This window comes from Rutilus rutilus (assembly GCF_951802725.1).
Source record: "Rutilus rutilus genome assembly, chromosome: 23".
In the NCBI taxonomy this organism is placed as follows: Eukaryota; Metazoa; Chordata; class Actinopteri; order Cypriniformes; family Leuciscidae; genus Rutilus; species Rutilus rutilus.
The window spans coordinates 9082168-9100325 of record NC_140233.1 but is presented as its reverse complement, the minus strand read 5'-3'; positions in this window follow the sequence as shown (position 1 = coordinate 9100325).

Below are 18158 nucleotides of genomic sequence, written 5' to 3'. Positions count from 1 at the left end.
GGTCAGTAAATTCATTGATGCTATTCTTGGAGAATGTCTTTGTACTGGGTAAACATAGTGGATCAACTCTAAGGTGAGAAATATCAAGGATCATTTCTGAGAAAAGGCAAAAAAGTGCAATGAGCATTTAATTTCTGGAAGCAGCTTTGACCTCAGAGGGAGCAACTATTTTCCCAATGACATGCTTTTCAGGACAACCAGCAGAATTACTGTAAATGTCACACCATATTTTGCTGTTTCTCGGTTTTGACGAAATGTCTTTTGTTGCTCAGACTCCTTTCCCAAAGGTGTTGACACTTTGTGATATGAAATGCAAAAGAAGAAGGGAGGTGGAAATGGTTGTTGCTAAACTATCTTTAGGAGACCTTCAGTTTGGGTACCCCATTGTTAAAATCAAATTATTGAAAAGACAGGATGATTTTCCTGTGGCCCTTCTGCTAAATTTCATACATGTTTTTATACGTGTGTGTGTGTGTGTGTGTGTGTGTGTGTGTGTGTGTGTGTGTGTGTGTGTGTGTGTGTGTGTGTGTGTGTGTGTGTGTGTGTGTGTGTGTGTGTGTGTGTATGTATATACAGTATATATACACACACATACATGTATATATATATATATATATAGTATGGAAAAACAATTATTCTCAACCCTCTGTCAGAAATGTTCAGTTTTTAATGGGCGGCTCTTTTAAGGCGTGTCAGTAAACGGCCACTGTTATGATTGGCTAACATCATTGCATAGGAAACAGTATCAGCACCCACTTGCTATTGCACGCAAGTAAGTGTTTTGAAAACATTATCCATATAAAACCATAATTTACAGACAAAGCATTATGAAATCATTCACTTACAGTTTGTGATGCAGCTGCTGTCAGATCCAATACAGTTTAGCTGCTTCATCTTTTAACACAAGTTTCTTTGTGAACTCTCCATTACACAGTGCCTCGTTTTCAAAACAAAATGCTCCGAACAATCATATAATCCTCCGACGTGATCCGGGACGCCATTAAAATAAACCATCCACTTATACAGAGACGCAAACAAGTTGTTTAAACTGGATGCATCAAAGTGAACGTTGAATTCTCTCTTCCATTTGTCCTGTTGTCGACAGACTCAAGTGTATGATGTCAAAAACTGAGTGCACATCTGTATACTGTATCCAGTGTAGACAGCCTCAGTGATTAAAATAGGTTATATTTGCCGCTAAGCGACTGAACGCCAGTGGGCGGAGCCTATGGTGTGATTCGCCGATGTCTTGCTCTGGAGGCAGTCATATGCAAATGTATTTGCCCTTGTGATGTCACAGGTCACCCAATATCAAAACAAGCTGTTTTTGGAGCTTGATTAAAATAAATGCTCTGTTTCTCTTTTAAGGAAAAAAAATTATAGCCTAAATATTTTCATTTGCTAACACAGGCGTAAAGGTTTGGCTGGTTAGCTGGTAAATGCCATAACTACACCATTCTGCTGCCAAAAGGCATTTCTCTTCATGCTAATGGGTAATTTCTCTAGACGATAAAAACCAACATAACGGCTCTGATTATCATCAAACCCAGTCTACTTTCTAAGAAACATGTCAATTTCAAAGACCAGAATTTCTTTCGTGCTTGTCCGTCACTCTCAGTCACTTAAGCAGCATTTGTTCTGCCGCAGTAAATTGAATGAGATAAATTAAAAGCACACAGGATGGCCTCTCAACAGTTATGGGGAAGGTCGGTATATTACTAGGTTTATTTGACACCCATTTCCTTGTAAAGCTTTGCCGGTGAAGAGCAGCACTTGCCAATAAAGCATTGTGCACTCCCGTACTCAGGGTATTTATGGGTATAAAAACAACAGGCCTTAAATCAGACCTCAAATGGAATAGAGGAGTGGCCCATGTTACGATCCCTCTCATTCTCTCAATCAGCAACGGTGATGACAGAAACTCACAAGGACATTGGCAACAAACATGGTGTAGAATCTCTAAAAGACTGTTTCTCTGACGACCTTTGGCTCTGTGGACTGTGGAAAACGCACTCTTAAAAGTAACATTCCACGCTAGTCTATTTTTATATGCTAACACTGTCCAAGAGTGTACAATGTTGTTCCCATTTGTGTTCTAAAGAACACAGACACTAAGATCATTTCCGTAATAACCAACGCAATCTACCAGTTAGCGTCTGGTTTAAGACATGCTTTTTTTGGCAGGTAAATAATGGCGCAACACCAGTAAATTGATGAGCGCAAACCTTAGTAATTCAACTTGCGTGATTCATTTAAATACTTTCCTCTCATAAATGTCGCGTCTGAAAGGGAAACTCCTGTGTCCACGTCTTCTCAGCGCTCATTTTTCACAGCGTGTCTTTAGTAGATCCTGACAGTAAAAAAAAGAGGGTTTGCGCTGGAGCAAGCTATTAGTAAATCTGGCTCCATGTCTCATATTTCTTATTAAACATAAGACTTTTGTTTCCAATGTAACTAAATAGTACTAGTACTAATTTCCATAACCAACTAGTGGTTATGGTGGAAATTACACCGGAACTAAATCTGCAAAAAACTGATTTTCCATTTTTTGCATACAAAATATTGAAATGCTTTATTTCGCTCTTTTATTGGATCATTATTGTTTCTAAACCGTGATGGATTATTATATATTTTAAGATTAATAAGTGGATGTGGACAAGGGTAAAACAATAAAATCTTCACAAACATTTAAGAAAGTAGCAAAAATAAAAGGGTATTCCGTGATATTTAAAATTTGATTATAAAGATTTTAAAAACATCTGAAATCTATTCATTTAAAAGTGTCCGTAGTTGTTACATAAAACGCCTACTACGAGGCAAAAAATAAAATGAGGTTAAGATATGTTTTTGAATAAAATACTTATTTTGTCTGACTAGTCTTATGTACTTGATAAAATGATGTTGCTGGGCAACTTGATTTAGTCTAAAACAACTGACTGCTCGAGTCATTTTTAGCAGCTGTAAGAATGATTGTCAGGGCCTTTGAACCACCATCGATCTTCTGCACTTCTCAAGGTTAAATCCCTCTCTTGATGCATTAATCTGAGACGGATCCGCCACTCTACTGTAGCAGTTGCTTGTGGGTATTTGCCCCTTAATCGTTCCAAAAACAGGCCTGTTCAGTGTTTCTGCAACTGGGCAGAAAAGAGCCGTCTGCTGCGCTAGTCAGTCAGTCATTGTATTTGTTTCACTCCAAAGACAAAAGGAGGGAAAAAATTATTCCAGAAAAGGGTTTTCGCAGCAATGCCATATAAGAATGACTGGCAAAGAACCTTTCAGTGAACATTTCTTAAAATATATATTTTTTCTTACACTGTTAAAATGATGGTTTCACTGAGAACTTTTAACATCTATATAACCTTTGCATTCTACAAAAGCTTCTTTATAGTGGAAAGGGGTTCTATAGATTTTTAAAAAAATGTTTTAAACACACACACACACACACACACACACACACACACACACACACACACACACACACACACAAAATGGTTCTTTTAAGAACTGCTCATTGAAAGGTTTCAGGGAACCAAAAATAGCTGGCGGTGGAGGGTTTCAGAGGAACTCTAGTGCACTAAGACTAGCCAACAGAAAACACTGAACCAGGCCATTTAAATGTTGAGCAAGCAATCTCATTGGCTGCAGAATCAGCAGAGGCCAATCAGCTTGTGCCATGCGGTAATGATGTGATTGTTTGAAGACTGCATGTAAACGACCTATCAGCCTGCGCCCTATAGAGATTTATGACTAAGGGACTGTTTACACGGCACCATTTCAACTAAAAACATAAAACTTTGTATGCGTTTTGGCTGTTCGTTTGCACGACAACAGCGTTTTGGGTGCCTGAAAACGCAAGTTTTTGAAAACGGTCTCCGTGTAAACAACAAAAACGCGAATCTCTGAAGACGATGATGTCATGTACATGCGTATTACGTGCTTCAGTCTACAGTGTTTCATCGCCATCTAATGGCCTGGCAGCAGAATACAGCGTTTTTAGTCATTTTCGCGGCTCTGTGTGAATTGTTTTGACAATGGTGTCGTCTGTACCATAGACTGTAAAAGGTCTGTACGCGGAAAACTCAAAGGAAAAACATATCCATTTTAAACATATCGTTGTCATGTAACCGTACTCTGAACTAGATAGGCCTATATTGAGTGTAGTGTGAAGAATATTTTTTTAAACATCTAAAGAACATTTTTCCACTATAAATCCACTGTTCCATGGATGTTAAAGGTTCTTCAAGGAACCATCGCTGCCAATAAAGAACCTTTATTTTAAAAGAGTGAGAATATTCAATCCCCCCGATGCTAGAAGAGGGGGCGTGTCCTCTGAGTTACGACTCAGGTGATTGGCTCAAAAAAACCTGTCTGTAGAATTTGAATTAGCTGAGGGATTTCTGGGGGATTATGCGCTAGTCGCTCAACAGTCACGGAGCTGAATGAAAATGTTAACGGATAGCTTTCACCAGGCTTCCTTGATTTAAATACAGCTTGGATTGGTCTGCAAAACGCAGTCCTGCCATCATAAATATTTTCATTGCCATGGTAACATAGTTCAGGATGTGATTGCTACACGTAAATGAAACCTCATCTCAGTTTTCAATTCACACATACAGTATGTGAGAGCTCCAGAAAAGCATTTACATTTAAAAGCCGGAAGGTTTTATATGAACCTTAAATGGTATTGATGCGGCTCTCTTTCACTGACACGCAATGAAAGGGAATCTTGGGATCTCAAGGACAGGCCAGTGCTGAAGTCACCTGCAGGTGTGTGTGAAGAGCAGATGTGTGATCTAGAGACTGTACTGGAACTGTACTGTACTGTACTGTACCTCGCTTCCTTTCTCTACAATGGCAGCAGCAACTATGCCGACAGCATTTTATTTGCCTTTATTTCTTTCATTTTCAATTTGTGGTCTTAGAAATCACTATTGACAGATATAATGTATTCTTCAATACATTTGACACAACTTCAATAGAGTCTGTTTTTGTACTGTACAAAACATGCACATGAATCATAAGAAATTTAAAGTTAAAAATTATATTCCTTTAAAGGCATAGTTCAAAATGAAAATTGTGTCATCATACAGGTTTGGAACAACATGAGGGAGAGATATTCGGGTGGCGGCTAATTATTTTGTTTGCAGAATTTCTCAATGGATTTAACTGTCCTTTTTTTTTTTTTTTATGCTGCTTCCCACTCCAAAAACACAAATCTGGGTTTATTGATGGTCTGTTTCTGGCTTCTGAATGTTTTGTCTCTTATGCTCATTAAGGCTGCATTTATTTGATCAAAACACTGTCAACATTTTTACTATCATTTTACTATTTCTACTTTAATATATTTTAAAATGTATTTTCCTGTGATGCAAAGTTGAATTTTCAGCATCATTACTCCAGTCTTCAGTGTCACATGATCTTTCAGAAATCATTCTAATATGATGATTTGTTGCTCAAGAAACATTTTGTATTATCAATGTTGATAAACACGTGCTGCTTAATATTTTCGTGGAAACCGTGTTTTTCATGATTCTTTGATGAATAGAACGTTCAAAACAACAGTATTTGTTTGAAATAGAAATCTTTTGTAACATTATAAATGACTTAATTGTCACTTTTGATCAATTTAATGCATCCTTGCTGAATAATAAAAAAAAAAAATCTCACTGACTCCAAACTTTTGAACAATTTAGGTAATATTGCGAAGCAAGCTTTTTTTTGTCAAAACCCACAAAAGAACATTATGAACATCGTAAAAATCATATTTTTTGAGAATCGCATCAAACATATCAATATTTCCAGTTAAAAATAAGATAAAAATAAATAAGATAAATATACTTAAGAAACACTGCTACTTAAGTATACAAGTAAACAAAATCTGCCAGCCAGTGCAATGACTATATACATTTACATATAAGAAATCCATTGAATATTTATCTTGTTTTAAGGATTTTCAGATGTTCACTGGAAACAAGTAAAAAAAAGACTCATTAAGCGACTACTTCCCAATATGTCATCAAACTCAACACGTTCATGCTAAGTTTTCAGATGTTTATGTGTATACATGTTTTCATGTGACTCATCTCTCAATCCAATGTTTATTACAGCTACAGTTGCGTTCGCCGTTTGTAACTTCCAGCCCGTATGTGGTGGTATTTCCGACCCCGTTCCCTGTCTAATTACCTTCCCGCCTCTGCTGGAAACCAGTACGAGTCTGTTGGGCTGGAAAGGTGAGCTTTAATTATTCGCCGGTGGAGCCGCAATAAGAGGGACAGCCTCAGAAGAAACAACAAGAGACGCCATGCCGACCTCTCGCCACTTAAGAAAGCCTAACAAGAGCCGGTGGCTGCTGTTCAGAACGCACCTGCTGTCTGATCCTCTGCTTTGCCTTGGCAACCGCTTCACTGATGTGGAGACAGCTGTGAGGGATGACTGCTTAATCACGCATGCGGTTTACGCTGACTGGATGCGTCTGTAAAAAATACCAGCCCAAACAACCTGATTTTGAAGGCTGCAACATGGTCGAGATCTCAATTGCTTCTCCTAGACAACAACATTAAACAGACAGCGAATGAAGTCTTCTGCTTCGGAGGATGTGTAAGAGATCATTTGCTCCGATTTGCTAAGATTACAATGGAATGACAAATATTTTAGGACAAATTGTGTGTTGTTTCATAGGTAGGAAACTTAATGGAACTCTCACTTGGGGTTAAGTTTCAACTTTGTCTCAGATGCTTCTCCTAAAATACCTTGGGATGAATAAAAAGAGAAGGAAAGATTTAAAAAATATAGAGTTGAAATTAATATAGAAAGCATCATCCGGAACATTTAACCCCGGTTTAGCCGTTTTAACTGAACGCAACTTGCACTGGTATATCTTAAAATATGTCAGATCCATTGTTTTGTCTCAAGATGCACATTTATAAAAGCTACTTAAATGTCCTAATTAAACTAAAACCTAATCCTGGCTTAATCTAAGCCCTGTCTGTGAAACCGGGCTTTAGTCTTGAATGTAAATCTTTGAGTTCAGTTTTGGGTTAGTTCACCCAAAAATGAACATTATCCCATAATTTACTGACCCTCAAGCCATCCTAGGTGTATATGTCCTGAACATCACCAAATGTTTCATATCTGTCTTATCATTTTTATCTCCTCGATGGACTTTCAGGAGAAACATCTGAGAAAAGTTAGATCCGAATGTACCAGAGTTTGATATATAACGCAGAACTCCATTAATTCTCCTGAGCTATGAAATCTGAGCAATTTAGCTTCCGTCAGCAACACAATCTTTATCAGGATATAGTTAGTCAGGCCCTCCTGAAGGAAGCAGCCCTCCGGCAGTGTCCATTTTTTTAAATTGTTGGCCTTTCTCTGCCGAGTTCAACCTCATTAACTCCTTGCTGCAGCCATTTTAACGTTCACATCATCCAACCGATTCTATTAAGTTGTGACATCTTTTACAAAGCCGTAATATTGCAACAGGAAGGAAACACTAAGCACTGACATGGACAAAACTCTCTATGAAATTAGTTTTTTTTTTTTTTTCTTAAACCAATTAAGATAATTAGAGAGACTGCAATAGCTTGTACGTATCTCACTATTTTAAATGTCCTGTGGGATTGTTTTTAACAGACTCCAAATTCTCCAATCTACCAACTCCAATTATTTGGTTTGATTGTTTGTTCTAATTAGCTTAATGCTTCTACGGCCCTCATGATGATATTTTGTTGTGTGTCTGTGAATAATAGCACATAACCTGAAATTTGGTTTATTTAGTTGCTGGGAAAATGGTAATGGTTTCATTCAGTAAACTAAAGATAGATTTTTTTTCAGAAGTTTACTGAGAGGGTGCTCTTACAAGTCAGCATAACAAAGAACTACATTTTAGGAATTAATTGGGTGGGATGGATGGATGGATGGATGGATGGATGGATGGATGGACGGATGGACGGATGGATGGAAGGACAAATGAATAAATGCATGGACGGACGGACAAATGAATAAATGCATGGATGGATGGATGGATAGACAAATGAATAAATGGACGGACGGACGGACGGACGGATGGATGGATGGATGGACGGACGGACGGACGGATGGATGGATGGATGGACGGATGGACGGATGGATGGAAGGACAAATGAATAAATGCATGGACGGACGGACAAATGAATAAATGCATGGACGGATGAATAAATGCATGGACGGACGGACAAATGAATAAATGCATGGATGGATGGATGGATAGACAAATGAATAAATGGACGGACGGATGGACGGATGGATGGATGGATGGATGAATAAATGGAAGGATGCATGGATGGACAAATGAATAAATGCATGGACGGACGGACAAATTAATAAATGCATGGACAGATGGACGGATGAATGGATGGATGGACGGACGGACGGATGGATGGATGGATGGACGGATGGATGGATGGATGAATAAATGGAAGGATGCATGGATGGACAAATGAATAAATGCATGGACGGACGGACAAATGAATAAATGCATGGACAGATGGACGGATGAATGGATGGATGGACGGACGGACGGATGGACGGATGGATGGATGGATGGATGGATGGATGGATGAATAAATGGAAGGATGCATGGATGGACAAATGAATAAATGCATGGACGGACGGACAAATGAATAAATGCATGGACAGATGGACGGATGAATGGATGGATGGACGGACGGACGGACGGATGGATGGATGGATGGATGGATGGATGGATGGATGAATAAATGGAAGGATGCATGGACGGACAAATGAATAAATGCATGGACGGACGGACAAATGAATAAATGCATGGACAGATGGACGGATGAATGGATGGATGGACGGACGGACGGACGGACGGACGGATGGATGGATGGATAAATGGAAGGATGCATGGACGGACAAATGAATAAATGCATGGACGGACGGACAAATGAATAAATGCATGGACAGATGGACGGATGAATGGATGGATGGACGGACGGACGGACAAATGAATAAATGGAAGGATGCATGGATGGACAAATAAATAAATGCATGGACGGACGGACAAATGAATAAATGGAAGGATGCATGGATGGACAAATGAATAAATGCATGGACGGACGGACAAATGAATAAATGCATGGACAGATGGATGGATGGATAGACAAATGAATAAATGGACTGACGGGAATGAGAATGTAAAAAATATGTGTATCTTGAAATGCAATGTAAGTCGCTTTGGATAAAAGCGTCTGCCAAATGCATAAATGTAAATGACTCGGATGGTTTCATCTCGAACCATTTGCCCAGCCAGGCCATTCCTGCGGTGCGAGGGGCCAACTCTCATCCGAGAGGCTTCACTGCCAAAAGGTTTTATCTCTCAGCCCTAGCTGCTTTGATCCAATGATGTGTGGAGTGAAATGCCTTATAGATGTAGGCACTGAGATGATGTCAAATATCAAAGGCATTCAATAGTAGGCCTACTACTATGTTTTGTTAGCTTACAGTTGAAAATCTCTGTTCTTCTTTTCTTGTATCACTCTTCAGCCAAGATCTTTTTCCATCTCCTCCTCCTATATTGGTGAAGACAATAATAATTAGTGGGATTTATAAAGAATATAAAGATTAACTAAGACAAATGGGTTGTGTACTATCAAGGATAAGCGATATTACGCTTAAAGTGGCAAGCTGACTACATCTCAAATTAAGACGGCATGTCATTTAATGTTAAATGGGAACAACTTGTTTGTTAAACACACCTGTGGATTATTGGCTGATCAGGACGGGCACATATGAGTGTGTTCGGTGAGTAGAACATGAGGTCTGATATTCCGCCCTGGTCCCACTTTTAAAAAAACATGTGATCGACCAATTCCAGAGGCCAGTTATCTGGCAGCCGATCACACAGATGGCGCGGACTGAATCTTCGGGCAGCTGGAGAGGGTTGATCTATAGCCCTGATTATCCACAGGGAGATGAGTATCTGGTTTGGTCAAGTCCTTGATGATTTTTTCTGATACAGGCCCCCAACACCAATCCCGGACCCATTTCTAAGAACCTCGACTATGACCTAAAGAATCTGTAACCTTGATCGCTTAAAAAAAAAAAAAAAACATTGGTTGTGATGAAGCACAATATGCAAGGGCATGGGTTTGGCTTTAACATTAATAGAGGCTTTTTTTTATAATTTTTTTATCAAGATAACTATATATGCGCCACTGTGTTTGCCTACACAGTAAAACTGATCTACTATATTTTGTACACTGTAAAATAATACATAAATATAAGATAAAGTAAAGTTTTATTAAAAATCATATTTATACTTTTTCATAATTATAATTATAATCAATAAAATAAAGAAATATTGTAATACACATTTCATAGAAAACAGTATTTGTATCAGGCTTCCGTTCAAAAAACTAAATTGAATTGAATAATTGAATTGAACTGAATTGTGGTCTGACTAATTTTGCAGCATATGGCATTAATTTATAAAGTGAAATAAAATGCTTATATTTTTATGAGGGAAAATGTAGCATAAAAACATTTGAATAACATCACAATCAACTGCAATTGGTAGAAATATTGGTTGGGTTTACTCAGTAGACCCATACAAAAATAAAATGGCCAAAATATGTTTAATATGCTATATTTGTGCATGGTTTCAAATGCCAAAATACATTGCAAAATGTACAACAAAGGGCAAGAATATAAATATATATGCATAATGATTATATCTTAAATACATTGTTATAAAGCCAAGAAATTGTGAGAATAAAAAAAAATATTTAAAATATATCTAGAAAAATAATAATGAATATATTTTCTTTATGTAGCATCTTTCATAAAATCAAAAAAAAAAAAAAAAATACACTATCCGTCTATGTATATGAAAAACTATAGACATATTTATAAAACTATTTTAAAAAGTGTGTGTGTATATATATATATATATATATATATATAGTTTTATCCATATTTATAATTATGTATTAATATTTATGTTTATAATATGTCTACATAGTTTTTATTTATTTCTATTTCAGTTTTTTATTTAAATAAATTAATTCTAAGTTTTCAAATATATATTTATAAATTATTTTATTTCAAGCAACAACAAAATATATAAAACAAACCTTGTCTAAACTGTGCTTTATTGTTGTCTGATTGATTAGGGTGAATATTTGATTTTATTAAATGAGTGGTCGCAGGTTTAGAGACTTACTAAAGGCGCAGTTGGGCTGTGAAATCCCAAAATGAGCTTGCTCCACAGAATTTCTTCAGCTTTTCATGTCTAAATGCTGGCGAGAGAGGAGATGTGTGCAATAAAGTCCATGCAGCAATAGTACAATGATAAAAGAGCACTCCTCCTCTATCTCTCTCTCAGTGATAGCGTAATGGAGTGGGGCTGGTCAGGCCCAGGTTTGCTGTTATGCTGGACAGTCTTTCCCCTGAAAACAAATGATCTCGAAGCGAGCCAGAGGCCCACTTTTAGTTTGCTGATTAGTACACAGGACATCCAGTCCCAAGATTCCCAGATCAAATCTGGCTCTGAGCAACGATAGCACTCAGTCCAGAGGGGCGGACTGCAGCAGTGCAACTACTGTTGAAAATGACTTCTGAGGGCTTCAGAACACAGATCTTGGGATTAGAACGGATTCTGCTGCCTTCTGTTCGTGTCCAGGGGAACGTTCTATTGAACTATGGGGAATTTATATGAAAAATGTAATGTGGAAGTTTCTCAGGGGTGAGAATTCACAAAATTGTTGGTATTTCAACACAAAAAGCTGATTGTTATTTAAGTGTTGCATGTTTCGTCGTGTTTTTATTCATCAAATACAATTCTTTATGAATTTTATGAATATAAATGTATTTAATTTATAAAGATAAATGAAATTTCATGACTAAAAAATGACAGCAACAAAAACCAACTAAACATTAATTCACAACTTTGACTCAAGATATGACTCAAAATACGAGTAGACATATTTCAGGCAAACATATATTTTAAATACATGACAAAAAAAACAAAACATGCTAAACTTTTCAAATTTAATAAATATTTGATTTAAACCTTCAAATGGCTAAATAAATTACAAAAGAAAATAAATAATTCCATGAGTATTTAAATTAACGATGCACAATAAAAGCCGATAAATGGCCAATATTAAAAATAAAGTTAACTGAAAATATAATATTTTGGCTAAATAAACAAATTAATTGTTTAAATGCTAAATAAAGTTAGGCAATGTGCAGGATTAAAATGTTATATTCCTTTTAGACTTTAAGTGAGCATTAAAAAGCAGGCAAAAGTAATGTAAAATGTACAAATGGCATAATTACGGTATACACAAATAAATATCCTATTTAGTCAATATCAATAACTGATGAATAAAACATTCTCTAACGTCAGCCAAGAATCAATATGGTACCGATTTATTATACACCCGATCTATCAATAGGATATTTATCCATCTTTTTATACTGTAGCTTAGATAAGTATTTTACAATATTGCCAATGTATCGGTTATCAGACACAATTTCAATGTTTGTGCATCTATAGTCTAATAGTCGTTGTTTTCCGTGTTAATGTCCTTGATTGTGCTTTGTGGTAAAACTAATATAATGCAAAGGCAAACTGCTTTAATCTAGCGTTCTGTTTGCAAATATCACTAGTTTAAGCCTGAGAGCCATCAGCACGTTTTGTGTCTCCGTGCGTGTCTTAAAAGAGCGCTGTAACGCGTGTTGCATTTTGTCACCTAATGTGGCATCTTCAGCACAAATGTCAGAAGAGATTGAGAGTGACATTCAGGAAGCCATGCTGAAGAAGATGATGCTGCATATTAAAAGGCTAGAAAAGGTTAGGCGTCAGCCTGGGATTGAGGGAAATACTTGCTCTGCAGTCAAAAGGGAATACCAGAGAGAGATGGAGGGAGAGATAGGAGCCTGTTCTTGACAGCGACACCTATTGAATTAAAAGAGTAGGTTGGATCGGTTTTTAGAGCTCCAAGCGGGATGGTGGGTGTGATTTGGGGTGACCTGGGATGACCGGGTTGATCCACAAATTAATAATTAATAATTAAGTTAAATAATTATTGTGAGATGTCAACTGGAAAGGGGGGGGGAAAAGTCAGTCGCGCTTTACTTTTTCTTTTTACATTGTCCATGTTACACATATTGACATAATCAATTACTGTAGTAATACCAATAACAATGTGCAATTACAAGCAGCTCAACATAATAATTGCGCATTAAGTAGGCAAACATGTTCATTAGAGCTAAATGCTACAGCAACATGAACTCAAAACAAATGTACCCATGTGATTTAGTACATGAAATGCTTATAATTTATGCTAAAGCTTGTGTATAGCAATGAAAACCTATTATATACAGTATATATACAAAACCCAGATTTTTTATCTGTCTCAGACTTTTGGATCCCATATGTTTGGTAGGCTGCTTTACAATGGAGGAAATACATTTAAAATAGCCATATTTAGTTAGCCTATATATATATATATATATATATAAATGTATTCAAAATTGATGAAAAAAAAAACACACAAATACAATCAATTGTAATCACTTTTGACCAATAGGTGGCGCTGTTACCAAATTGATGTTGTGTGGTCAGTATGTGACAATGACACATACAAAGTTTGGTGTCAATATGCCAAAGCATTGCAGACTTACAGTCTCAGAATCAGCTTGGGACCATGCCATCAAATTTATTGATGCGTTATTCGAGAACGGTTTGCTCAATTACTTTTTACCAGCATGCTCTGAAGATGATCTGAGCCGATTTGTAGTGAAAAATCGGACCAACGGTCTAGGAAGAGTTTGAAAAAGTAGGTTTTCAAAGAAATTTGATATTAAGACTATGTTCACTCAAATAGGCAAAATTAATCAAAAGCTATTAGCATTTTTTTTATTTTCATTATTTTTTTTAACAGAAGGTGGCGCCATTCTGAGACTTTTTGAGTATCTTCAGGGCATGGTCCTGATGAAACATACCAAGTTTCGTAATGATACGCTAATGTGTTAATAAAATACAGCATTTTATGACTAAATTCAAAATGGCCGACGCGTCTTTCAAGCTCTCCTCATATAAAAGTTAATGGCCAAACGGATCTTTATAAAAGTCTACATTGTTGTTGTTGTTGCATTATTTTTTTATCAGGTTAAACTTTGATTATTAGTCGCTTAAAGGAGAACTCTGTAACTCAAGCGAACTCTAGTCACTTCTTCGCTGATTTTCCCTTTTGTTGTCGCATGTTTTCCCCACGAGCTCCCCCTACAGCTGTGGGGGGGGGTGTATATTTCACAACTCGGTCGTAAAAAACTCACTTGCGGCGGCCTCCTCCCCCTCTCTACCGCTGCTCATGTGCGTTTGTTTTGATCGGAGCAAGCCAACTGTATCGCGTGGAGCTATGTCTACCGAGGTGGGTAATCTGGTAATACATCATACATGCGTGTGTGTTTATGTCGAATTGCCGTAAAGCAATTTGTGTTTCGCGCTCGTTCTCGTTCTAGTTCTCGCTTCTCACGAGACTTCCAATTTCTATCTTGCCGGGACGGTAGTGCCCAAGTTGCAAGGTTGGTTTTCCGCCTGGGAACGCTGGGGGGAGCGGGGAAAGTCACCAATATCACCAGAACAGGTTGTTTAACCATCCAAATGATTTCTAGACAGTTTTATTAAGTTAAAAAAGTTACCAAGTTCTCCTTTAAACCTTAATCTAAACCTCTCACCGTCGGTCGTGCATATCCGCCATGTTTTGTAGTTTTTAACACTTTTACTTGTGTTTGTAGTTCTGAACCAAATCCTCCTCCAAAGTGCACTGGTTTGTGGGTAATATTAGCCTTTAGAGTGTGCACGAATCCACACTTCAAAAATCTACCAGAAATAGACCATCTGGGGACTTTTGACTCTTTTCAACATATATGCTTTGGGACACACTTATTCCAATCTCACATACTATTTAGGATGGATAGTATGGACATTGGGACGCAGGCATAGCCTTGCATCCAATCTGGTGTGCTCTTCATCAGATTCGTTTGTGCGTTATTCGAGAACAGTTGGGTTTATCAAAAAGCTTTTTAAAACATTTTAACAGCATTGTTTGAAAAATGATCTGAGCCAATTTTGGTGAAAATTGGACAAACTGTCTAGGATGAGTTGGGCGCAATCGAATCCAAAAGTCATTATCATAACCATGTGTGCAAATTTGGACAGTTGGTGGCGCTAGAGGGATTGAGTAAGAGATTCTAAAATTGCTGTGATTAAATGTTCAGACTGTCCTCTATCTGTGTGCCAAATCTAATCATTTTCCTGCAAGCAGTTCTATCGGCTGCCATAGACTTCAAGAGCGGAAAACGAAGGAAGAATAATAATAAGAAGAAAACCAACAGTTATAATAGGTGCCTTCACACATTCAGTGCTTGGCTCCTATAAGAAATGTAAGCTATTGTGCTCTTTTTAGGTCACTAAACAAATAAAAGGGAAAAAAACATTAGGAAAATTACTGACATTGACCTATGTCGTTTTCCTGCTGGAAATGTACAAATGTAATGTCCTAAAACAGATTAATGTATTTAAATGCTGCTATGCCATTAATAGAAATTTTCCATAATTTGACTTTATGGTCCTTGACTTACAGTTTGCTGAGAGAAAAGCGTCACATTGACTTTTCTTCCTTTGACTGCTGGGTTAGTCGGTCTGAGAGCTATAACTCTCAGGTTAGGGTTTTTAGCACCCTTATTAAAAGCATATGCACTTAAAATAGTGTCAATCAGACAAAAGAATAAATCCAGAATTTCATGGACAGTTTTAAATTAATTATATTACATTGTCAGGATCAGGAACTAGACGGCTTCTGTGGGATTGGCAGACAATGATAATAAATGTTCTCACACAAAAGACACTTAAAGACTTAAATTGGCACTTTAAAGTTAACAGCTGACCCGATTCACATGTCCTGGTTTATTCTGGCCTCAAACAATGTTTGTCTTTGTAATCTTTAATCAAGCAAACGCTTTTATCCAAAGGAATACAACAAAAGATTCATCTTAAGAAGGCAATAAACAGGAGAAGTTTCCGTTTTTAAAGTTGCCTTTAACCTCTGGATGCTACGTGTTAAAGTTAACAAGTTAGTCATCTTTTACAGATTAAACAGTGAAAGACAGAAGGAAAAGTAGAATGTCCGCGGCTGAAATATCAGAATAAGTCAAAAGTGACCACAGAGTGCCATTATCAAACTGCAACTTCCAAGGGAAAAAGACGTTTTCAGGCCGTTATCTCAGCGCTGACACCTTCCCACATTTATATGTGTTAGTCTGGTACAGTTCATTAGCAAGGTGCGATACATAACAATACCTAAAGTGATAAGAATGGCTGTGAAGTGATCTTGGCAAAGCATAAACTGCCTGACAGAATCCTGTAAGACAATTAAAGGAGTTACAAGCCATAAATTGCCTTGTGACATGCATTTTTATTGACATCTATTTGTCACTGTCTGCCAGATACCTACTGAAGATGATTGTTTTTAGTGCAGCCGATTTAACACATTAATTTGGTGTGATTATTTATATAAAATAAAAAATTCTTCTTATTAATGTCAATTGAATAATAAGGTGTTTTGCTCACTGTTAAAGGGATAGTTAACCCAAAAATGAATTCTGTCATCACTTACTCACCCTCACGTTGTTCCAAACTTGTATGAGTTTCTTTGTTCTGTTGAACACAAAGGAAGATATTTTGAAGAATGTGGTACACTGAACAGTTCTGGGGCACCATTGACTTTCGTAGTATTTTTTATTCCTACTATGGAAGTCAATGGTGCCCCAAACTGGCCTGGTTACAAACTTTCTTAAATATAAACAACTTGTAAATATAAAATACATCCATTTTAATACAACATAAAACCCCATAATTTTAATTTAGGAAGCAATTATCTAATTATGTGGTCTTTATAATATATAATATTTATTATCATTATCATTATAATATATAATATTGTATTGGTAACACTTTAAAATAAGGGTTAATTTGTTAACATCAGTTATTAGTTAACATGAGCTAACATGAGGACAATACTTCTTCAACATTTATTAGTCTTTATTAATATTAATCTCAACATTTATTAAATTTACAACATTTACAAGATCAAAACGTGTATCTTTTAGTTAATGCATAAGTAATGCTAACAAATGAGACTTCATTGTAAAGTCAAGTGTTACCATTACATTTACATTTCTCAAAAGACGATAATTGTTTTGAGGGTCCTTGGCATCAAAAAGTTTGAAAACCCATGCATTACACAAATAGAAAAATGCAAATAAAAAATCTAATAAACCATATCACAGTGTGCACATTTAAGATGTATCCATGTTTTGGCATCACTTCACACGGCACCAGTATGTCTGCGACTCTGTCTGTCTGCACACATTAGCTAAGTCATCTCTCTGCCGAAACAGCTTTGTTTCGCTGTTATCCACGCGCACGCGCACACGCGCACACACACGTGCTTCCTCTCCCATCACACCAAAGCTGCCCTGCGGGCAAACAGGCAGCTGGAGTCTCCAGTGATTCAGTTGCGCACTAAATCGTGAATGATACATCCCCCCTTTGAGTGAAATATTCATTCCTTTAAAAGAAGAACAAACAGATGACAAGATGCTAACAGCTCAGTGCTAATGATCTACAGCGGGGTCCAAAGGTGTGTGACTACTGAAAGGCTTTTAATACAACGTTTTCATGACAAATTATAGCATCAGCATAATAATTTGAGTTTAAACTTGAACTTAATTGAATTTGAGGATGTCAATATTTGGATCAACCCTATTTTGTTTTAAAGGGATAGTTCACGGCACGCAATAATGAACATTTTGTCATCATGCCTCAGGTTGTTCTAAACCTGCATGAGTTTCTTTATTCTGTTGAACACAATAGAAGATATTTTAAAGAATGTTTAAAAAGCACCCATTGAAGTCAACACTGTAAACACAAATAAGTTGGCAAAACTCAAATAATTTGAGGTAATCAGCTACATCAATTTTTTTAACTTGCAGATTATTATTTTGTATTCATACATTTAAATTGCTCTTAACTTGAAATATTTGAGTAAGATAATTCATAACCTAAATTATTATAACTTTGGAAACTT